The 25086-nt window shown below is 35.1% G+C and overlaps 1 protein-coding gene and 1 pseudogene across 1 annotated transcript in view; both read left to right on the top strand.

The window, feature by feature from the left end:
* The window catches only part of ROBO1 (roundabout guidance receptor 1), a 1249229-nt gene that overhangs the window by 191390 nt on the left and 1032753 nt on the right, over nucleotides 1–25086 (top strand).
* On the top strand, nucleotides 14024–14823 carry LOC119509740 (annotated as a pseudogene).

Here is a 25086-nt window from a genome sequence, read left to right as displayed (position 1 = left end):
CATAAATTTACAAGACAAATGTAGAAACAGAGGTTTTAATTTTTTCTGAAGCACTGAAATGTCCCATACTTGGGAAGAAAATTTGGGTTTATTAACTTTTTATGACCTTGCCTATGACACAAATGTCAAATTATCCTAGTTCCATTTTTATTCATTTTGTAACTAAAATCTGATTACTCCAATTAATGTTTATGGCAGGAAAGAAAATTAAATTTTACTAAATAACTTAAGCTCTAGTTCTTTTCCAAAAATTAAATATAAGATTAAATAATATGTTTTAATTTAACATGAGTGTTTTCATATAAATTTATCCAAATTGGACTCCCTGAAACATGATTTTTTTCTCTCAATTTTTATAATCATACTCCAAATTTCAAATAAATAATTTCTTTCTTATTGGATATTTTGACAGATTATTACTGATTATTATGGCTAGTTTCCTTTCCTACACAACAATTATTGAATAATTTTCATTATGTTTATAGAGAATCCATCCCAACCATAGATATTTTTTGAATGAACATAGTAAAAAGCCCTTTCAGAATTCTGTCCATTCTAAGCTATGTGATATAAGAAAAAAAATGACATCATCAAAATGACCTTTCAACACGAAAAAATAATTCGCTAGAAACAAAGATATAAGCAATCAAAATAGAAGAGAAAGTGAAGCAATGAGGATGAAGGGTTGGAATTGCTTTTTCGAGGTGTTTCAGATTGCATCATGCTTTTTTTTTCTTCCATTTCTCTCCTTTCTTCAGAAACCATGACCTAATTATCTATATTCATTTCTATGAAACTTCATTCATGGCGCCAATTTTATTTAACTTGTTTTATACTTTTCAAGCTTAGTTTTGCATGTTACAAGTTGAAGGGAGTTAGAACAAAACAGTAAGACCAAAAAGAAAGATCCATGAAAGTCCAGGCACAATATTTTACTCGTAGATGACCACACTCTGACACAAAGTGTACTGTTTCACTCTCCCCATATGCATGGTCTCAGGGGAAAGTGTCTGAATCACCAGAACCACACACTGATGAAATAAATTGGATACTGAGAATGCAATCTCAAACACCTTTATAAGTTAGTTATTTTTAAACTGAATTTCTTCAAATATGTCAAAGTCTCTTTACTTCACTTATGACCAATCTTCTTCAGATAATTTCTATACAAAAATAAGTTTTTCAAAGTACATTGGGAGGGAAAAATTGACTGGAGCTTTCATTTTGTTTATTTTGTTTTTGAAGTGAGTTCACTTGTATTGGTGTGAAAATTCCAATGACAATAAACTGTTTAATTACCATATTATATTGATAAAAACAATGAGAGATAAATTTAGCAAGCTAAAAGTAACTAATTTCAAAATATGCTCAAAGAACATGTTATGGTTTTCATTGCATGACTACTTTGGTTGCATTTCTTAACTGTTTAATTAAAGTGAATATTAATTGAAGATATTCATTCCTCAACATAGAAAAACGTTCACCTAGTCTTAAACTTGTTCTCTTGAACATATTTCAACCCAAATCTCACTTGAACATCAGAGAAACTCATAATATCTTTCAGCAGATAATGTTGCAATGATACATACAAAAATAATAGTCAACATTCAAATATTTGTTTTTCTATTGTGCTATTTCTTCTTCTATATTACCTTTTCTCTATTGAATGTTTGTATATGGATTGTTTGCTATATTAAACATGGGAATGGTTTTAGGAAAAAAGACAGTGGCCAAAACTTACTTTAGTTTTACTTACTACTTAAGCACTAACCTCATGACAATAGCTCATGACATAGTTCATAGACTGCATATAAATGGAATATTTTGACCTCTGACCTTTGTCATTGAACCTGCTGATAAAAAGTGGCCATTGGTCAAAGGATGAAGATTAATTGCAGAATTTATCTGTGGAGGCCACATGTGCATAGCTTTAGATTGGGAAGATAAGAACTAAAACTAGTTGTCACCTAGGGGTTATTAATTCTAATCATACAGAAATGACATTTGTCCTCAGGAGAACAACAAATAACCCTGAGATGACAGGAATCATATTTGTGCTATTTCTCCCGTCCCCTGTCTTCTCACCTCAGGCAAGTAGAATTCATCTAAACCCAGTGATTTCTATTATGCTGCAAAGCTGCAGCCTCCTTTGAACTATTGTTGAACATAATGGTTTTCTGTCTGAATCTGTCTGACTCTCTTTGTCTACACTGCTGTTAGGTTGCATTACTCTTCCATCATTCATGCTTGGAAGATACGGCAACCTGTCCCAGTCTTGTTTAACTTCAACCCATCCTCCAAGCTGTGTCACTGTTATTCTTCTAAAATAATAAATCGGACAAGTTCCCTTACTGTTTAAAAAGACTTAATGGCATTCCAGAGCCTTAAGGATGAAATTCATAATCCAGAGCATGGCATGCAGTGTCCTTTATGATCTGGTCCATGTTTAAATCAACATCCTTACCTTTCACTCTTCCCCTTCAACACATACACTGACAGTGCTACATTAGTGACATCCCTCAAATCCAACCTTAAATTTCTCACCTCTAGGACTTCATATATACTGATAGGTTGCCAGAAAGATCTTTCCCATTATTTCAATATCTTAGCAGTTAGCTTTGACCTTTATTACTTTAGGAATTCTTACCACTAGCCTTATCCCTCCTATTAGGAGGTCCACACCACTAGGTATTTCTCTGTAATACCCTGAAGTCTGTTTATCTGCTAGCAAATTTGCTTTCCTAATAGTCCAAAAATTCTTGAGGGCAAGGGCCATGTTTTATTTGTCAAAGAGACAGGACTTTAGTGGAAAGGCTCAGACAAAATTAAAACCTGAGTCAGGGATTAGATTCTCTGCCTGGAGGAGAAATCTTATAAGCTCTGCCAAGAGGACTTTAGCCACTATGTAAAATCTAGTAAACATGAAAAGGAGCTTTTGACTCCTTAAGTAGTCCTGCTCTAACACAAATGTCCTGCTCTAACACAAACGTTCTCTAACTCAAAATCAGATGGAAAGTAATAGATTGAAATTATTGCTGAGCAATGTTGAAAGGATTTGGGAGCATAGAACAAGGACAGTGAATGTCATTTACATATCATAGCAATTGTTTCCTTGCATGGCAACTTGAATGACGCACTAATATTCATTTGGTGAACTGCACATTATATCAAATGTTTTGTTTGTCTTTTTTTTGAAATAGCATCATTAATTTTTCTCTTCACAAATTAGACACCTAATATTCCCAGCTGCCAATGAGAGAAGACTAAATGTGATGTTACAGTTGCCATGTCGTAACCCTGCCAGATCCATGGTGAGAAGATAAGGTGAACCACTAAACTCAGGATGGCTGAGTCACTGCTGCTGCCAACTGGTGCACCCGTGGCAGACACCTCTAGCTGTTCCCCAGCACCATTTCCCTACTCTCCAGAAAGTCTCTATTCATCCCCTGACATTTGGAGAAAGGATAACAGCTACTTGCTATTCCGGAATTGACCAATAGCCTTCTATTTAATATAGATAAAGAAAGTGTCTTAGAGTGCAGTATGACATCAGTTACTCATATGAGATATGGTATTAGTTCTCAGCAAATACTTTTTAAAGCCTGCAGTTGGCAAGGCACCCTACTGGGTACAGTGCTTATAGCGAAGATACAACTCTTGTCCTGTTAACTTTCATAACACATCTGAAAAAGAAAGAACAATGTTTCTATCTCTGACTTACAGATCAGGGAACTGTGGTATAACTCAGATTAACCCAGGTCTCCTGAATCCTAGTCAAAGATCATTCCACTCCACAATCTTTCTTCCTTATTGCTAGTTTTCTTAGAAGATATACTACAATTCTTTGGAATCCTAATATTTGTAATATGATATGGTCAATAGGTATTTTAATGATGCATGACTGAATGTCAAGTTTCTGTGTTGCTTGTCAAACAAATGTTTCATTTAAGAAAAAATAGTATTCATAAAGATATATTATTTGGTTATACTAAGAAATCGATGTGTGTGTTTTTTACTGCAATACTATGCTAATTTGAATATATTTTATTTTAAAATAATATTTGCATCACTATATTATACAGTTTAAATCTACCTGAAGAAAATAGTTGTAACAGTAGAGGATGATTGTATAATTTTGAAGTAATATTGTTTTAATATACCTCAGGTAGTTCACATATTAAAATCCAACTTTAAGCACAGACTTACTGAAAGCTAATGGCATTCACTAAAACATTTCACAAATGTGATTGGATTTTCTATTCAAGCTCATTATTAGATAATAGCTAAATAACAATGAATCAAATATCAAATGCTTGAATGAAACATTCCAGTTCTGTTAAACTTTATAGATTCAAAGCATGAGTCCTGTGGACTGCTTATAAAAGATGAGGTTTAACAAGACTGTTTCTTTCCCTCGTTTTTCATGCTGCCAATGTCTTGGGGCTCTAGATGGTAGCTTTTCATAGAGAAAACAATATTGTCTTTCCAAGTCTAATGGGAAATATAAACAAAGTTGCAACAAATGTATACATTTGAATTATGTCTGACAGTTTTCTAGTCATTAATTCATATTTAACTAAGAAATTCAAAGTTGAACTGAATGAAGATGACAGTGGAAATGCGGTTTATAAAACTATGTGAGTTTCCCTATATTTACACAGATAGATGGATTAGATGTTAATGAGCTGTTAGTCAAAAGGTCAGCAAACATTGGAGAAATATATGTATAAAGATACTACTCCAAAATTAAGATTTGCTTCCTTTTATATAAATAGCTCCTTACATTAAGTGCTATCTTTTTCTCTTTTTTCAAGATAAATTCCTTTTGAATTTAGGGTTTCTTTTGTTACTTGTTAAATACTTAAAAACATAGTCAAGGATTGTATCCTTGACCAAAATTTTCAATATCACACAGTCATAATTATAGACATCAAGTTATGCAAAAACCTTACAAGGTTTTAAGTTTCTTTTCAAAGTTTGAGTACAAAATAAAACAGTTAAATTCAATGTAAGCACTTTCTTCACTACCTAAAAATGCATGGGAAATATACCATTGTAAATCTTGGAATTAGAAGTCATAAGCAGTGATTGAAGAGTTAAGTAAATGAGTTAACTGAGAAAATGTTTGCATGAAAAGGATTATTTTTATACAGGACAGAGATACACAAAAGTCTATAGTAACAAAGTTAAGGTAAACAATTTCCTTTTAAAAAATAAAAAGATTGCATTTGAGATGAGCTGTGGAAGAGAATTCTGTTATATGTTCTGTATATAGAGCTAAGTAAAGATTTGATGACTAATTCAGTGGAATTTGCATAATATGTTCTAAATTTCATGCATTAAAATATTAATAATCCATGTTTCACATGAAAACTATCAACTGAAGTGAGAAGTAGCATACATTTTAGGGATGGAAATGATAGTGTTTCACTCATTTTCATGTCAGTATATATTAGTGTATGTATGCACATATACAATAAAATACTTTAAATATTGAAACTGATAGATGAATAAAGCTTAAGATATTGGAGTAAAGTTATAAAAATAATCATTTTCTCTTTTGGTGCTGTTTGTGCCGTTTATATACGATTTTGTTCAATATGGTGGGTGGAAATTACACTAGGCTATGTTTGAGGAGACTCAAATTCTAGTCCTAATTGCCTATAAGTAGCAAGCCAGTCAACTATGCTGGTTATTTTTCATCATCATCAAAAAGAAGATGTTGTAAAACTAGATCTATTTACATATTTTTTCAACAACCCTAAAGTACACATTTTTCACATATTAGCATTTCTAAAATTGAGATGATTTTTACAATTGTAATTGACAGTGTTGGTTTTTGGGATAGTACACAGAAAATAATACATCATATAAATACTGGCATCTTAGATCTGATGAAATATGGTATTTAAAAATCCCTTCAACAACTTAGGTTCTGTTATTCTATAGCATTTAAAAAAAATGAAAGAAGTTTAAAGGTATAGATTATAATACTGAAAGACACACTGGCTTGATATGTAATTTAGTGCAAGCAAATACAGAATACATCATCTTGCTTGAATCTGCTAAACAATCAGATTAATTCTTAGAAAATTATATAACAAAGAAGCCACATGTTTTGCTCTGCTTCAACACACATGGCAAATCACATTATTATGCATGGCATACTCTGCTGGATAGACCCATTGATCGGATAAATTGCAGGTTGTATGCAATTCTCAGTATGTTAGCTCTAACCTCACCATTCTGTCTCTCAAGAAAGCATAATCGAATGAAATTTTCTGAGAGAGTTATAATTTTGCTGTTGGTTAAGCTCTTTCATGAAGGAAATTATTCCAGATAGTATGAACCTTTGAGGTTTTACTGAAAAGGAACCTATAGAAATATAGAAGATAGGAATCTTAACAATGTAACCAAGACTCACAGGAAACCAGGAAAAGTTATATAACAAGGTAGGTTCTTGGCTCTTATTCGTCAAACCGGCCCACTGAAAATGCAGTTTAGAAATTGGGAGGCCCTTCTGGGTTCAACACAACTTTGGCTGTCAGGTTATCTTGCTGCCAGAATTAGATCCACCTCTATTCTACTGCTCCCTTTGTAAAACAGCAACTTTCTCTATTCTGCTTCTGTCTCTGTGCCTTTCTGCTGCTTCTCCCTGTGGACAGGGAGTGCACAGGGAGTTCATCTCACATTGGAATCGTGTATGTCACGTTGGCAAATTAAGAGGACTAATCTGACTAGTTTGGTTAATCCTTATCATTGCTGCAGTTTTACTACCCATGTGTCTGTTACCTTCCTGGTTAAATTAACCAAAACTATGAGGAATAATCTCAAATACAGTCTATTTTATATTTTAAAAATCTTTAAGGCATTGCAAGTAATGACATATTAAATATAATTAGTAACAAATTACACTTCTTAAAACTGAATATGAAATTATAGTAGTCAGAAGACTTTAGTAGACACACAATAGTGGGTCTTTATGTTATTTTCTTACTGCCACTCAATAGAGTAGGACTAATTTACTGAAACATTTTTCTCTATCCGAATTTCAGTCATTCTGAGGCTAAGCACTTATACTTTCAGAACAAATGCATATTTCTGTGTGCCATGGATACTGTTAGAATCTCCTACCTTTATCCCTTCAGCTATTTCTCACAGAAAGCTCTGAGGTAGATATTGGTTGCTGTATTTTACAGAGTAGAACAAGGAAGTTCAAAAATTTAAGAGACTTGTCCATTTCTGTGAGCTGATTGACATGTACATCATCTGGCTCCAAACCCAAGTCTGTTTCCATTATATGAAACAGCCTACTCAAATCCTTCCTTAGTTAACTCGTTAGTCTTCTGCATAAGTTGAGTCTACTAACGTCATCCCATTTTTCCAGATCTTGCTCAACATATCTTTCCAAACTTATCTTTTATTATGCATTTTATGTTTTAGCCAAACTGGGCAACTCACAACTAACCATCTATGTTCACGATTTTGCCAATGTCACTGCCATTGCTTGGAACTCCCTTCTCTGTATTCCCCTATGTCTAAAATTTAGCCATTCTTTAATACACAGCTCAAATGTTCACTTACTCTCTAATCCCTCTTTCTTTTCCCTAACCAGCTAAGGATATTTTTTTCTCTGAGGTCCCAAAGCATTTTATGTGTGTAGTGCTTATGGTACTTATATTACCTACGTAGAAATCATTGTAGCTTATGTAAGTTATTATCTATTGAATTGTAAGCTCTTTAGGGACCAGTCTTATTCCCCTTTCTAGTTTTCATGGTCTCTAATTCAGTATCATGAAGTTTCAGGGGACTAAGAAGTGCATATGGGATAGGAAATGTCTTACATGAAATTAAATCTATGTATTGAGACATTTTGAGCTAATGAAATCTTAATTATTTAATTTCCAAAAGTACTGAGATTAGGGTGAAGACCATCTTAACATCTATTAGTAAGAAACGACTTACAACTATTGTTATTATTTATCTATTCCACGAAAATTGCTAAAAAGCCACTGGGTTTATTGATTTCTCATCCATCAGTTCACTCTTTATTTATCAGCTCAACATAAAACTTTATAATGAATTGTGGGAAACCAACCCATTTTTGTTGCTTTATAATTGCATGGAATAACAACTAATTTATGTTAAAATAGCTAGAGAGCAGCAGACTTGGCTCCCTTAAACACAGAGAAAAAGCTTTTAATTGGTATGGCTGCTTTGATTCCTTATTTCACAGATGTGTTCTGCTAGTTTGAAAACTTCATTGGAATTAATATTATAATATATGAAATTGGATTGTGCCATATATAGAGTTAGAAATTTCGTTAATATCAACACCCAAAAGGAAACCATACTTTAACTGTTTATGATATTCAGTAATTGATGTAGGGTTTAAAAATGTTAAAAAATGAATGATGATTACTTTCTTATGGAAAATCCTGCTTACATCACTGATTATATTATTCTAAAAGATGACAGTTGGTACATAAGTGATATTTAGCATTTTGTGACCACAGATTGAACACTGTCTTTATATGCTGTTCTATATTCTTGGAAGTTCACACTAAGACTTAATTTTCAATGAGTATTTTATGTGTACTCTAAGAGGAAGAACCCACATTATTTATTATCTTCTCAGAGAAAATGATATGAAATTATAAAAATGTATCCTGTGTATTTACGTGGCATGATAGAAATTCAGGATCTGTGTCAGAATACTGTGAGTCAGAAAACTGATCATCAAAGATTAGAATTATTTGAAGATCATGTTTTAAATGTGGAAATTTTGTTATGACAAGTCAAGATAGGACTGAAATCACCGTAGTTTGCTTATGGAATAAGCAGTTTGTTCAAATTTAAAACCCACTTCTTGGCAGCAATAAATGGAGGTGTCAAATTTCATTTTGATCACATTCAGTAATGACCTTGAATGCATGCAGATGTGAAATTTACTCAGTGAGGCTCTGTGACAACTCTGCGATTCAACTGTGAAATTAAAGTAGCTTGTTCTTAAAACGGGAATTTCATACCTACTGAACTAGCAGTAGGGTTTTAGCTATACTGGTAAGAAAAATAATGTACAAGATTGTATTTCCATGTATTTATGTAAGCCATAAATGGCCTTAGCAATAGCAAATATTAAATATTTGTATTTAATACCCCAATTTGATATTACATTCTGTTAACTAAGTGCTGGTTGTAGTAATAATAGAATACCTGAACCCCGGGAATTGTAGTATGAAATTTACAAAATGCAAATATTGAGCACTGCTGCATTTTCTTGGGATTTAACACATCCAGGCAGGTAATTGAAGCCTAACAAACAGAAATTATCTGCTCCTTATTCCCAATATAAACTGCCAAAACTACCTGTAAATGCCAAACTAATGATTGGGTAGCTTGAACTATTAAATAGGAAAATAATTTTTATTGGTTCAGAGAACTTCAGTTTGGATTGAACATTGGAGTGTTTCCACTTGGTTATACTTTACGCATTAGAAATGCATGCATGTTTTTCTATTACATTTGTGAATTTACCATTCTATAAGAGAATATAGGTTTCTTCTATAAAGCTCTGTATCATGACACACTCCCATTTATGTGTCAAAATTTAATTTAAGATAGTAAAATGCATGAGAACTGATTGGGAAGTAAGGAGATGAAAGTTTTTATTACACAAGTCATAGTAATGAAAATCACTTCCTGAATTGACATGAATGCTGTGTTTGAACTAAAAATTCTCACAAGTGAAACTGAAAATATTTTGAGCCACATTAGGAAATAATGATACTTTTCTGAGTCTTTATTAATATTCACAATGAATATTCAAATGACATAGTGTGTGTTGTTGTCCAAGCACATTTATTTCAACAGTCATGTGTGTATGTGTGTATGTATGCACAGGATTATTTTTCTTCAGAACACATTTTAAGTAACACTGTTTAATAACTTCAACAGTTAGCCCTTAAACCAGGCTGCAGTTTTTAAATGAAAGAAAACAACTTCTTTATCGCCTTTAGAGGACTTAACAACAAAATAATCTCAAAGGAAAATATGGGTTGCAAAAAGAGGGAAAAGGAATGCTCCAATTCTTGCATGCCCTCTTTTCCTCATCTGTAAAGTGAAGTGACTCTATCTTATGTGCCTGAATATGGAACTTGATAAGATCATCTTTTGGAAAACTTTCTTACCCCTGGTTCACATAGAATTCCATGTTTTTTGTGTCACAAAACTGGAAGGATTTTGAAGTATCCCCCAGGGAATATCATAGTCAACAAGCAACTTGCTGTTCTGCTAGAAGATAACTAACTATCACATGAGTGGGGACATAAACCTTGAATAGTAAAGAACGTGTTCTTTGCTTAGATTAGCAATTTCTTTCTTTCTCCCCCCATGGCTTTGACTGCTAAAAGTTCTGCACAGTTTTCAATGTTGCATGGATGTAGGGATTAAAGAAATCTTACAAAAAAATTATTTTAAAAACCAATAATAGTATAAATCCAGAATAACCTGCACTCTCTAATTACAGAGTAAACATATTGTCTATTAATAGGGTCTCCTTTTTGTCATCCTTATTTCCAAATTCTTTATTGGGTAGAAGTTATTTGTACGCTTTCAGCCCACTTAGAAGGATTTTCTTATGTGTTATGCTAATTCTTTTGTCAAGAATCATTGTTTTAAAATTACTGATCATTTAAAATTGCTAATCATTACCAATAATGGGTATTATTCTCTCCAATATTTCACCATTTTTCAACAAGCTGTTCAAATTTTCTAAGCATATGTTGAGGCATAGTGATAAGATTGTGGCTTCCTATTACACACACAAAAATTAAATCTGCCCATGCTAAAGGGTTGTCCAAACTTGGCTATTGAATAAAAGTTGAGATGTTTCACATTCCAAATAGTGTCATATGACTTGTTTAGAATCATTTGCTTACATGTGTCTCATTCTCTTTAGACACCAAGAGAACTTTGGAAAAGCCTTGCTTAGTTTGTACTTTGACTTATCAACTCTGTGTAGGGTGAGAGCAATATATTTTCAGTGGATTGAGGCTTCCATTAGGGAGATGACACTGTTAATTGAGGAGTAACGCTTCTTACAAATGAGAGGTGAAGAGGAAAATGGCTTACACCTCCTTAAGTTTGAAGTCTTTTAATTTTAAAAATAAAAGATAAAGGCTACCCTTATTTTCTGTGGAAATACTTCTCAGACTTCCATAGTATGTGTCAGATGCATTTCCTAAGTGCAATCATAGCAGACTATATTCATTTCTAAGTGTGTGTCTGTCTGAGTGTATCTGTGTCTGTATATGCGTGTATATATATATGTATATGTGTATGTATGCATGTTCATATAAAAATGTATATGTGTATGTATGTGCATATGTAAGCTTCCTCAAGGCAATGCTATTTTTCTGCCTTCACTCCCATTCTTTTCATATCTGAAGCATAAATGGTGCTCAGTAGATGTGTAATGAGTTAATGAATTTAATAGAAATAAGATTGAGCTGCTCAAAATCACTTTGCTCAAAATTTCCACTTTCTTTTCAAACATTTAGATAGAACCTGTTTGGTTTTATAGGATAATTTAGCCAATGAGAAACCAGGATCTTTTCTAGAGCACAGTTTCCCTTGAAGGCACAATACAATCACTAACACCAGATACAAAAAAAGCTATCTCTTCCCCAGAGATTCTCTGCCAAACCAAGGAGGTGAGCATCAGGAGAGCCCCTTCAAAGGCATTGTCTGCTACTTGTGCACTAACCAGGACTCTCAACATGCTGATTGCTTGCTGCTCCATGGTGGAGGCAGGCAATGATTCAAAAAGCCTGCTGTTGCCAAGAGAGAGCGTTGACATCTAACTCTTGTCACTGCTGTCACAGAGTAGCAAGAAATCACACTCAGGAGTGGCCACACTGGAACTGGAGAATGTGCTGCTTGTTTTCACAGACTCTGATTTTTATAGACCGATTCACATCAAATGGACTTGAATCCGGCCTTGTAAAGGATGCTTAGCATCTCTCATATTTTATTTTATAAATTTAAAATCATCAATGAAATAAAAGTTTCCCATTTCTAACTGCTATTTATACCTAGATTAATATTCTCGTAACCTTATGTTAAGCAAGTGTTTCTTCTGTTCAGATCAATGTTACTATCCCCATCCTCACAGTACAGCCCACAGTGCACGTCCACTTTAGTTCTGTAATTCTATGTAATTCTTGGTGGTGGACTGCTAAGACCCAGAACAACTCTTTAATGTGTGCTCTAGGATGAGTGTTCACACTTCATAGGATTGGATTCCCATCCAGATCCTGGGAAACAGTTCATAATGTGGGGCCTCCTTCTTTTAACTACTCAACACAAAATTTGTTTAAAGCTTTAATGAAAGAAAAGTAGACTAACCAAAAAAATGAATCAGTGCTGTACTTTGTGACTGAGACTTGCTCTTAGCATCAAGGTCTCATATGGCCTTTCTGCTGACTGACTCCTACAAAGATCCATCAGTCTTGAAAAACCTGGTCAAGAAAAAGGCCAACATTTTTCCATAGCATGAGATAAATGGAATGGTGAAACCATTCTCAGAAATAAAATTTACAAAAATGCTTTAGACAATACTGTTCTTAACATTTTATATTTGTGTTAATATAGCTCCCCTGTTTGCATATTAGTTTCTATTGCTTCTGTAACACATTGCCACAAACTTTTTGGCTTAAAAGAACATCCACTTATGATCTCACAGTTACTGTAGGTCAGAAATCTGGATGGGCTCATTTGAATATTCTGCTTAAGGTTTTCAGACCAAAATCAAGGTGTTGGCTTGGCTTACTAGTGACTCAACTGGGGAAGAATCTGCTTCCAAGCTCTTTTAGGTTTTTGCCTGAACTGAGTTTCTTGACACTGTAGAACTGAGGTGTCCATTTCCTTGTTGGTTGTCAGCTGGAGGTCAGTCTTTGCTCATGGGGTTGCCAGCTTTCCTTTTCATTCTTTCCATAAAGCCTTTCCCCTCCTCCAACAATGGTGGGTTGTGTTGCTCTTACTCTGAATCTCTCTGATTTCTCCTTCTGCTCCATGTTTCTGGCTTTTAAACGCTCTAACTTTTAAGCTCTTTTAAACTTTCATGAGATTAGAATCAGGCCTACTAGGACAATCTGGGATAATCTCCCTTAATTCTATCTGCAAACTCCCTTTTGCCGTATAATGTAACATATTCACATGTTCCAAGAATTAGGGCATGGACATCTTTAGGGCACCAGTCTGCCTATGCAGTTTGAAATTTAAAACATGTGTTAGACTGCTGCATAAAATGACAAATTTATTTTGCTTTCCAACATCTTTATGCAGGAAATGATTGGGGCTTTATATCACTCAGAATCCTCAAAGAATTCCAGCAGCTCCTTTTTGTTGTTCTCTGAGCTCTGTCAACAAATACAGTAAATTAACATGCATGATGCCGACACTTTATAGTTTTCAGTGTTTCACTCTTGCAGATCATATGCAAATATTCATTGTTATAGCCACTGTTGGTCAGAAATGTCAACTGATATTTTTTTAACTGTCCAACTCCTGCATTTCTCCTAGAGGAGGACTGGAATATTTCACCATATATAATCCTAAAATGGTTCCATCATATGGTCACTTTTGTTGGGCCTCCTATGCAAGCCATTATGCATGCCTTGTTGCCAGAATATTCTTTGATTTAGTGAATTAAGATCTGTCCTGAAGGGGTCTCAGGGTGGTGCCACAGGTGAGCCACAGATGAAGAGGAGGTGGTGGCAGTGGTGGAAGAAGAGGTAGCAGCTGGGTTAGGAGTCTGGAAACACAAGCGGGGATGGTGGTGGCTTGGACCCACTGAGCCACCATCTTTCCAGAAAGGGTTTGACTGGAGGAACCTCTGGAGCAGCTATTGGCTGGCTTCTCTGGCTGATGGCACATGGACCAGGAGCACCAAGGGCATCCAGTCCAGAGAGAGCCACCCTAGAGGCCACACCACCAGCACCATGGGCCAGGGTGTCACCAAATGCAAGAATTTTGAGTACTGCTTCTGGTTTGGAAGTTCCAGGTTGCCACCATGTACAAATTCACCAGGAAGGAGTTTTTTGAGGGCTGCAAAGCAATAAGTGCAGACAGCCTTCACAGGATCTTAGCATCTTAGCAGAAGCCAAACAAGAGGATAAATTCAAGGATCTCTACCGGTTTACATTTAAGTTTGAACTGGACTCCAAAGAAGGGCAGCGGTCACTGCAACAGGAAATAGCCATTGCCCTGTGGAAACTAGTTTTTACCCGGAACTGTCCTCTGGTGTTGGACCAGTAGCCAAACTTCCTAATGGAAATCCCCTCTGGGATCAAGGACATCTCCCGGAAAACTTTGAACATGTTCCTTAACTGCACTCAGGTGATTGGCCCTGACTTCAGCAATTACAGTGAAGACTCTTCAATAAGTCTTTTCCATACCATTGTGGAGTGGCAAATGGATGAAGGAAAAGAAAAGGGGAAGGGAGATGTGCACTCAGCTCAGGGCCCAAGGGCTTGTGTCCCAAGGAGCAGACTTAGTGGCCCCATCCCCAGGAGCAGCAGCAAGATCTGCCCGCTGCCCTTTAGCCAACCAAGGAATTGGACCTTCCTGGGAATTACTGAAGATCCAGGTATTTTCTACTTTACACCTTTCCCTGCTTTGAATCTGAAAAGTTTCTAAAATGCTATATCATGTTTTAGGCACTTTCTTCATTTTTTTGGTTATTTTGGTTATTTCTTTTAGGGGGGGCTCCCACAAAATATTTGAACCTGGCTATATGTTGTGTATCTTTTTTTTGAAGCCGTCAGATAGAATAAGCTGGCCATTTCTTGTGAAAATTTGTTTTGTGTGTGTGTGTGTTTAGGAGAGGGCATAGAGATGGGGGGGGGGGATGGTTAGGTTGAATTAACCTTACAAAATGATACAGTGCCAGATCTCAGTTTTGCATATTCTGTTTTTCAGGGCAGGTCTGCACTGTGCGTGGTGTTGTTTACATGGTTGAATTTAGGTTGTGTGCCAGTTTAAATGTATTATGTACCCCCAAATGCCATTATCTTTGATGTAATCTTGTGTGGGCAGACTGTCAGTGTTAATTAGATTGTAATTCTTTGAGTGTTTCCATGGAGATGCGCACCACCCAACTGTAGGTGATAACTCTGATGAGATGATTTTCATGGAGGCATGGCCCCACCAATTCAGGGTGGGCCTTGATCAGTGGAGCCATATAAATGAGCTGACTGGCAGAGGGAACTCAGTGCAGCTGTGAGTGACATTTTGAAGAAGAGCTACAGCCAAGAGAGACATTTTGAAGAAAACACAGGAGCTGCAGATGAGAGACAGTTTGAAGACGGTTGTTGAAAGCAGACTCTTGCTCCGGAGAAGCTGAGAGAGGACAAATATCACAAGTTCAACTAAAAGTGATGTTTTTGAGGAACTGCAACCTAGAGAGGAACATCCTGGGAGAAAGCCATTTTGAAACCAGAACTCTGGAGCAGATGCCAGCCACATGCCTTCCCAGCTAACAGAGGTTTTCCGGACACCATTGGCCATCCTCCAGTGAAGGTACCTGATTGCTGATGTGTTACCTTGGACACTTTATGGCCTTAAGACTGTAACTGTGTAACCAAATAAACCCCCTTTTATAAAAGCCAATCCATCTCTGGTGTTTTGCATTCCGGCAGCATTAGCAAACTAGAACAGGTTGTAATAATTAGTTTTAAAGATTTACAGAGTTGAATAGCAGTGTTAATTGTTAACCACATCACATTAATTCCCAGATGACTTGAAGCTCTTGGAGAGCTGAGGCCAGCTACAAGCACTTGCAGTCTGGTGACCACCCTCTTTTAAGCTAATTTATGCAGGACCCTTATTTCCCCCCCACTTCTTGCTCTTTCCTTCTTTGACCTATTGTATTTCATGTTGAGTTTATCCATCAGCCTGCTGCACCTGTCAATCAAGTGATCATTTTTTTTTTCTAAACACGTTGTACTGGGAACCACTTAAGCATTGAATGCAGAGAAAGCAGTGCTACCTCAATTTTGCTGCAAGTAGACTTCTTTGATAGCTTTCTTTCTCTGATGAAATTTCTATATTTTTATGTTGTAAGGGAAATACATGTTTTATTTTGTTTTGTTTTGTTTTCATTTGCTTTGGAGCCAAAGTTTCTGTTCTTGGTGCTTGGAAAAACTGCATGTGCCAGCCACCTAACTTGAAGGAAAACTGTGGTATCAAGCTCTGCTTGGTTTTTTTTTTTTGAGTATCATTAGCTTACTTGTCTGGCAAGTGCAGAAGCCTGGGGCTGGCCTGCACTCTGCCAAACAAATGTAGCAGTGTATTTAATAGTTAAATGTTGTGCCCTCTCCTTTCTTGCTGCACCCACATTGCCACTTAACCCCCAGGAGTTATTTATTATCTTTTTTGTTAACGTCAGGCTCATTTGGGGGTAATGTGATGACTTCTAGGTTTACACAACCCTCCTTTCCTACCCCAAAATATGTATATATACATATATAAAAATAGGTATATATTTTATCTATGTAAAAATATATATATATATACACACACATATATGTAACTATATTATTTTGTCATGTGTGTGCGTGTGTGTGTTTTGCCTGCTAAAACTGGCCATAAAGAGAAAGCTGCATTCAATGTATATAAAATATAAGAAGAGTGCCAGGGAACATCACAATGAAGGAAGCTTTGGAATCTGAATTTGGACCATATTACCTAAAGATGAATTTTTCAGCCCTTTCCTCACAGGAAGGAGGGCCCGGTACCCCAGACTGCTACACACACACACACACACACACACACACACACACACACACAGACACACACTCCTATAAGGCCAGCTTTGGCCAAACTGCCACACAGGGACTAGTGCTGACCCTGGGCCTACCTGTTTTCAGGAGAGGGTCCTGTTATTTTTCCATTTAAGAAAATATGTCCTCAAAAACCTGTACTGGAAGAGCAGGTGGCAAGCCCTTATACAGTTCGGCTTCCAAAACTTTGGAACGGATTGAAAAGGGAATCTTTTAAACAAAAACCTAAAAAACATTTTTTTTAAAAGATCTTTCCTGAAAATAGAGAGATAAATGCACAACCAACCATATTTTACTATCAGCAGCAGCCATATAATTGCTATAGGAAAACCGACCCTCTCTAGCTTGTAATATTAAATCTATACTTTAGACATATTCCCTTGCTCTTTGCCCACATATTTACTATATAGTGTTAAAAATAGTAATCACTTATTGAATACTACAAACATTGGACTTAAAATTCATTGGAGTAGTCCCCCAAGATAAAATATCCATTTCACAGATGAGGAAATTTTTTTCATGAAAGTTAAGTGACACCCAGCCACATGGCCAATAGCTGGCCAAATTGGGATTTAATCCAGTGCTGACTCTGGAGCCTACAATCTCTGCTCAGTGTCAGATGGCAAGGGTATCAGGAGTGGCCATGTTGAGGTCCAGAGTCTACGTCTTCCACCTCCCTCCCAGCAAAGTATTTAATCTCCTCTTTCTCACTCACTCTTTTCTTCCCAGATGGAGGAACCAGTAGTCCCCACTAATCCAATCTGATCATTCCAAGCATTAGAAAGATGCCTTCTCCTCCCCCTCCTCCTTTCCATGGCCACATTCTCATTCTTTTTCTTCACATTTTGTCACATGTTACTTCTTTTATCCTTTTCTACCCACTTTCTTAAGAAAATGTCTAGCTTTAAATTTTCTAACAGTAAGAAATTCATTTCCTTCTGCATAATAAATTCCCACACCATACTGGATATAATTTTGTTGTTTTACAATCTTTTTTTAAATTTCTTAATGATGTGCTTTCTGTAGCCAAGGGCTTAGGAACTGCTGCCTCATTAGCTTAGTATTTGAGGGGGTAGGCAAGGGAACTACTTTTAGGTCTAGAGCCCATTTAAAGTTCTAAGGTCCAGAATGTTGGTTTTTAAAAATTCATAAGTAAAATATTTTTTCAGTAGCTCATTCAGTAAGTATTTATAGAGTGGTTACTATGTCCCAGGCTCTGAGGATAAAGCAGAGAGCACGACAGAGAAGTAGCTGGCTGTCATGGACCTCACATTCTATGAGGGGTGATTAACAACAATAAGTCAATATGTAAGGTAGCTAATTTTAGATATTGATAAGTGCTATAAAGAAATGAAAATAGGGCAATGTGGTATGAATGTGACTAGAGGAGGTTGGAGGGTCAGGAAGGCTTACAAAGGAGATTTTGTTCTAGTTGAGACCTAATAGATGAGAAGAGACCAGGCACAATAGGTATGGGAAAAAAGTATTTCAGTCAAAGAGAAAACACATGCAAGGGTGTCGAAGCAAGAAAGAACAATGTGTGTCCCTAGAATCAAAAGAGAGTCAGAGGGGCTGAAATTCACTGAGCAAAAATGAGAGTAGTTCATGATGAAGCAGTTGAGCTACAAATCCTACAGTACCTTAGAAACCCAGGTAAAGTCATTTGTGTTTTTTCTAAGTAGAAAAGAAGGCAGTGAATAGATATTGCATGACAAGCCTTGTGTTTAATAACCTTGATGCACATGAGCAGTTCTGAACAAATGGGAAGAATAGACTCAGATTCAGGCAAATCTGTGATTGAATATCTGCATTCTCAATAAAAGTTAAACAGCACATTCTCAATTTGTTGCTGTTATTAGTATTGGTATTGTTATTATTAATCAGATACTTGCTGGAAAAAAGTTTCATAATTTTTCATTAAAAATTATCCCTCCATATTTTGTTAAATTAAAGCCATTATTTCTTTGTTCTTAATGTGCACTGGTAACATGCCACTGACACCTTAGATTGAACTGGTCTGTTCCTGAATAACAAATCCCATGGGAATGTGTGAAAGTAGAAACATTGTTCTGCTGGATACAGAAAATGTCCTTGTAGATATCTGTGTGTAGTTTTCATTGCTAATTAGAAAATATAAAATGATTTTAAAGTTCTTTTGTGCTGTGAAAGACTAATTGCCGAATGTAATTTCCATAGTTAGGTATTAGGTACTATTATGTATTGGATAATATTATAGATTAGCTACTAGATCATGGGTTAAGCTGTGTCATGTCTATCGCTTCAAGTTAAAAGCCTTATATGTAACTACCAACTGGACATGTTCATATGGTTTCCCCATAATTACCTCATATTCAGTGTATATCATTCTGAATTCTTCTCCACTTCTCTTCCTCCTCCCTTCACCTTCCCCAAAACTAAGGCATCCCTAGGGTATTCAGGAAAGTGGCAAATGACTCATTTATTCCTATCCCAAATATTTTCTATTCATGAAATCATGTTAAAGTTACATAAAATAAAGACTTGGAAGAATAATAGTAAAACTAAGGGGAGGGATAGATGGAATCTACTTAATGTATGCAGGCCAGTCATGTGTGAGGAAATAGGAAATTGTATTCCCACACAATTGCCTATACCAACTGAGAAGGCGGTTTCAGATTGTGAGAGTGTGTATGGTTTTCAGGACTTGATGACTTGTATTTGACGCATATTTCTCACCAACTCTGACTTTTTTTCAGTTGCCATTGACTTCTTTGAGGTACCAGTGAATTAATGAAATGTCCTCAAACAATTTCATTGTATGTTGCTCATTGAACAGCACTTGCATTAATCCATCCATTTCTACAGAAAGGCTCAATGGGTATCTGTTAGGTAGGAAAATATTAAATATAAATTTCTAAGAAATCATCATCAAATAGTACTCTACAGAGTAGAAATGCATGAACATATATTATTTCATTTCCTTTGAAGTTCAGGAAAAAAAACTTATGTAAATTGGACCATTATTATTATTACTATTATGATTATTATTATGTCATTATAGAAATTAAAAGAAACTTGAGGGTTGCACTAGTAACAATAGAATGTCCAAGGCTAAGTAATTAGCCTGTGATTCCTGCCTTAATGTTCATTCCATATTCTAATATGGTTGGTTATTTAAAGGCATGTTTTTGACCAAGAAAATACAGTTTACAATGTATAAGCTATGCTCTCTGTTTTGTTTTGTTTTCCTGTGCTTTTAGGATTATACTTCAATTAGCTTGAAAACATATGACTTTTGGGCCAGGGAAAAAATATATGCATACAGAAAATTTCACAGATGTATGTACTATAATTTCTACAACAATATAACAAGTTCACAGTATTTCAAAAGTTGCCCAGGACAGCTCCTACAGGTTTGCGAATGTGTCCATCACTGCACAATATTAATATCTGCAATTTTCAAATGTAAAATATTTTATTTTAAAGCACTTAATTAGTTTTAAATCAATTTTGAAGACAAATTAATTGATTACTTGATAGGTTAAACTTCTAAATTTCAGTAATTGTAAGCTGGGAATTAACTATTTAAAATGTTACTTTGAATATTCAAATTTCATGGAGACTAAAATAATCTAAATGGGTAAAAACAAAAAAAGGAGAAAAAGAAAAGTTACTGTAGGTTGTAATGACAGCATAAAACCTGAAATAGTCTTCCTAAAAAATGTTTTTCATCTAGATAAAAGACTGATGGTAAAAAATTTCTTTGTGATTCTACATTTAAAAGTGGTCTAAAAGCGGGTTAAAAAAAATGAAAGTCTGACTTTAAATATGAAAATCTTTGTCTTATTTGAATCACTAATATTGCTTATATTTTTCAGTCTTAAGTTTGTTTAGCCTGATAAGAACCAGTTTGAATTCTGCATTATCCTGCATTAAACATCTTTCAGTGCTGTCTATAACCCGAGGTCTTGCTTTTATAGTGTGAAATTCCCACACTTTCTCTAATCATTTCTCTTTTGTTTTCTTTTAATCCATAAATTTTTACTTATTCTTCCTTCCATCAGCCTTAAAAGGAAAGACCACAAAATTCAGAGAGACTGTGTGATGAAACTGTAAAATACAACATATTTGCATATACATGACTACCTTGAAGCCAAGAGTCCATTTCAACAAACGCATTTAGAAAATCTCATGAGCACCTCAAAGGAATAGAATAAGAACTAGATGAGTTCTGTTGTTGAATTGTAAGTTGTTTAGCGTGAAGGATTTCCTGAGTCAGCTCTGAACACAGCTAATAAAAAGGTCTTGCTTCTGTTGGGGAAAAAAATATATGTATGCTTTTGTTTGGATTAAGTCAAGATTTATTATCCTGAACTATTCACCCAGCATTAATCATAAATCAAATTAGTGACAACTTAAAAATATGAGAAAATTTTATACGCAGCTTGGAAAATCCTTTTAACAGGTCAAATCAATGGTTTTGCTCTGTGTTTTCTTCCAGTTGGGCTCTCCAATGATGCACTACCTCTTTATGAATTTTATGATTCTCCCAGGCAATCAAGGGCAGGGAGTACCCCAAAGTAATTTGACGCCCATGTGTCAGGAAATACAAATCAACTTGAAAGGAAGAGTATGCCTGCTTTAATGCCATAGATTATACTGAACAAGAGAAATGTCAGTTCCTGAGACTGAACTTAAAGCTTTGAACAAAGTAAACCTAGAGAATCTTACTCTATAGGATTGCTTAGCTGTTACATGCACATTTGTCTATTTTCCCCTGGAAAAACATTCTCCAAAGTGATTCCAAACATGTTCTACAGTTTATAATTACTTAGGAAGATGGCAGCTAATGGATAGCTTCTCTCCCTCCTGCATGTGTGATGAACAAATGCTTTCCCAAGGAAACCAGACATGTTATTCAGCTGATTATATGAAATACATACAGATAGTAGTTGGTATTTTAATAAAAAAAAATTAAGTCCCATTTTTACATCATTATTATATGCAATCCCTTATGAATTATTATACTTTAAATATAACTTACTGCAGTGGCATTCTAGTGTATTTACAGGTATTTTATTTAATAAAAGTACTGGGGATGTTAAAGAAAAATACAGGATTATGATTTGGCAGATAGAAATATCTTAAAGTTCAAACCCTATAGAACCCTGACTGCTGCCAACAAAGTCATGGGGAAAAAAGAAAGCTATAAAAGCAAACATCTGAATCTTAGCTCTATAGCTACCTAGCTGAGTGAGTAGAGGCCGAGTCACTTTATATCTGAGTTTCCTCCTCCATAAAATACAAACAATGAAAGTTTAGTGAGAATTAAATGACACCTTCCATTTAATTGCTAGGCAGAGATTTCAGCAATCAAATAATTCATTATTTTGTTTATACGGTTTCTATAGTTCCATGGATTTTCTTAACTTTTTTATTCGGTTACCATATATGGAACCTAATTTTCCTTATTATTAGTAATGCTATTTAATCCTAAAATGTGAATCCACTACAAAACTTTGAACATATAATATTATTGGAGATTTGGGTTACCCTTGAAATAATTTCTGTCAATGCTAATCAGCTAAAGTAAGCTTTAAAAAATAAAATATATTGCTGTTTTTCTAATATTTTTCTAGCTAATAGCTTTATTCAGAAACTTACTGGTAGGCTTTTCCTTGCCACTATTTTGTAATAATTTGGAAAAGCAAATTACAAATATGTGACAGTATGTTTCCCATGAAGGATAATAAATACTTGAAGTTTGGGAATGTCTTAAATTTCTAAATTATGGAGAGTTGTGTGCAAATTTAATAATAGTACAGACTCATACAGTGAAGCAGAAAATTAGAATCTCTGATTTTAGACACTTTAATAATAAATCCAGTTAATTGCCACTGACAGTCCTTTAGAGATGAAAGATCATTGTATTTTCATGTTTGTCCCAATGGCTGCAGAAAAATAGTATTCCTCACCAGTGGATGATCTAATTTAACTGAAGAGCAAACTATAAAATCAAAGTTGATGACCTGGTTGATTAATGTGCTTAGTAATTGTATTCTAGTGAAATGTAATTGAGTAATCCAACCACTAAAAATCATGTTATTTTTTTAATTAGAAAATCTGTTTTGAGTTAATATTTAACTTTATATCCTATATATCTTATAGAAGTCACATATGAAGATACAAATCATCTAGAGAATGCTTAGCTAGATTCTTTTAGGTAGCAGGAAATTGACATATTTCAGTAAAATATTTTGGTGGGTTTTAGGCCCAAATTTCAAAATTTGACAAATTATAAGAGAAGCATATTTTATATGCCTGTATACATTGTTGCCGTTTTACTTTCCCAAAATGAATCATATCTCTTTTTTGAAGTTTGGAAGTATTGATATGTCCCCAACCCAACCCTAAGCAAAAAACAAACCCCTCCAAAAAACAAAGGAAAACTTGATTTCTACCCCTGCCAGAGAAGCTGCGGAGAGAAGTGAAGCAAGGTCATGTCAATACTATGTCAAAACATTGATTGTTGTGGGTCATTGCAATCAAAATCAAGTAGCTGAAACAGGTCAAATCAGTTGCTTGGATTGACCTGTCACTTCACTTAAATCATAACAAGCAGTTCAATAGCCCTGTGAACCAGGTAGTGAAATGTGGGCGAATGTGCCTGGATTAACATGGATCGGAATTTGTAGCTGTAATTGCTGATGCAGTTTTAGACTTACGAAAATTTCCAATCATTAGCTGATTTAACATGAGACAAATAGTATGCAGTACAGGTAATAGCTTCCTAGGGCTGCTGTAGCCAAGTCCTACAGACTAAGGGCTTCAAACAATAGAAATTTATTCTTTCACAGTTCTGGAGTCTAGAAATCCCAAATCATGTTCCCTCCTAGTTTCTAGGGAAGATTCTGTTCCCTGCCTCTTCCTAGCTTCGGTGACTGTAAGCAATCCTTGGCCTCCCTCGACTTGTAGACATATCACTCGAATCTCTGCCTCCACCTTCGTGTGGTGTTCTCCCAAGTTCCCTGACTCTCTGTGTCCAAATTTCTGTCTTCTTATAAGGACGCAACTCATTTTGGATTTAGGGCTCACCATAATCGAGAATGACCTCATCTTAGCTTAACTAACTGCATCTGCAAATCTCTATTTCCAAATAGGATCACATTTGCAGTTACCAGAGGTTAGGATTTCAACATATCTTTTGGGGAACACAATTCTTCTTACGGCAGGTACCTCTGTATTTTTTGCCATTTTTTTAATTAGAACAGTTGTAGGTTTACAGAAACATAATGCAGAAAGTACAGAGTTGTCATATACTCCCCTGTCACATACACAGTATCCCTAATATTAATAGTTTGCATTAGTATGTTACCTTTGTTAACTTATGGAACAACATTATTAAAACTGTGCTAGTAACTCTGGTCCGCTTTCTATATTATGGTTCACTCTGTTGTACAGTCCTATGGGTGTGTGTGTGTGTGGTAATTTATATACAACCTAAAATTTCCCTGTTACCACTTTTTGAATGTACAATACAGTGGTGTTAATTACATATGCAAAGTTGTGCCTCTATGGTCATCCTTCATTGCCAATATTTTACATAGAAGCTCTATAACAATTAAACATTAACTCCCCATTTCCCAGGACATTTGGCCCCTGGAACCTTCTAGTTTCTGACTTTATAAATTTGCATATTTTGCTTATAAAATGTAAGTGATGTCATGCAATTTTTGTTTTTTTCATATGTGGCTTATTTCACTCAAAATGTTGTCTTCAACATTCATCCTTGTTGTACCATGCATCAGAACTTCATTCCTTTTTATAGCTGAATAATATTCCATTTCATGTATATACCACATTTTGCTTATCCACAGATCTTTTGATGGAGATGTGGGTTGCTTCCGTTTTTTGACAATTGTTAATAATAATGCTCTGAATGTTGTATGCAAATATCTGTTCGAGTCCCTGCTTTCAGTGTTTATGGGTATTTGCCTAGAAGTGAGATTGCCGGGTTGTATGGTAATTTTAAATACTTAACGTTCTGAGGTATCATCATTTTACATTCCCACCAAAAATGTACAAGTTGGTACCTATGTATTTTTATAACCAATGAAATTGAGATTGTTTTAGAATTTTATTTTTCCTAGGGTATTAAGATGGAAAATAATACCTTTAGTTGCAAGAATTGCACTCAATAATTTCATCTGTTAAGTCTAAGGAATAAATGTAGTAGAAATGCTCATTTCCATTGTTACTCAAA

Source organism: Choloepus didactylus, chromosome 1 (genome assembly GCF_015220235.1).
Source record: "Choloepus didactylus isolate mChoDid1 chromosome 1, mChoDid1.pri, whole genome shotgun sequence".
Classification (NCBI taxonomy): Eukaryota; Metazoa; Chordata; class Mammalia; order Pilosa; family Megalonychidae; genus Choloepus; species Choloepus didactylus.
The sequence above is the reverse complement of the archived record's forward strand: the minus strand, read 5'-3'. Positions and strand labels throughout refer to the sequence as shown.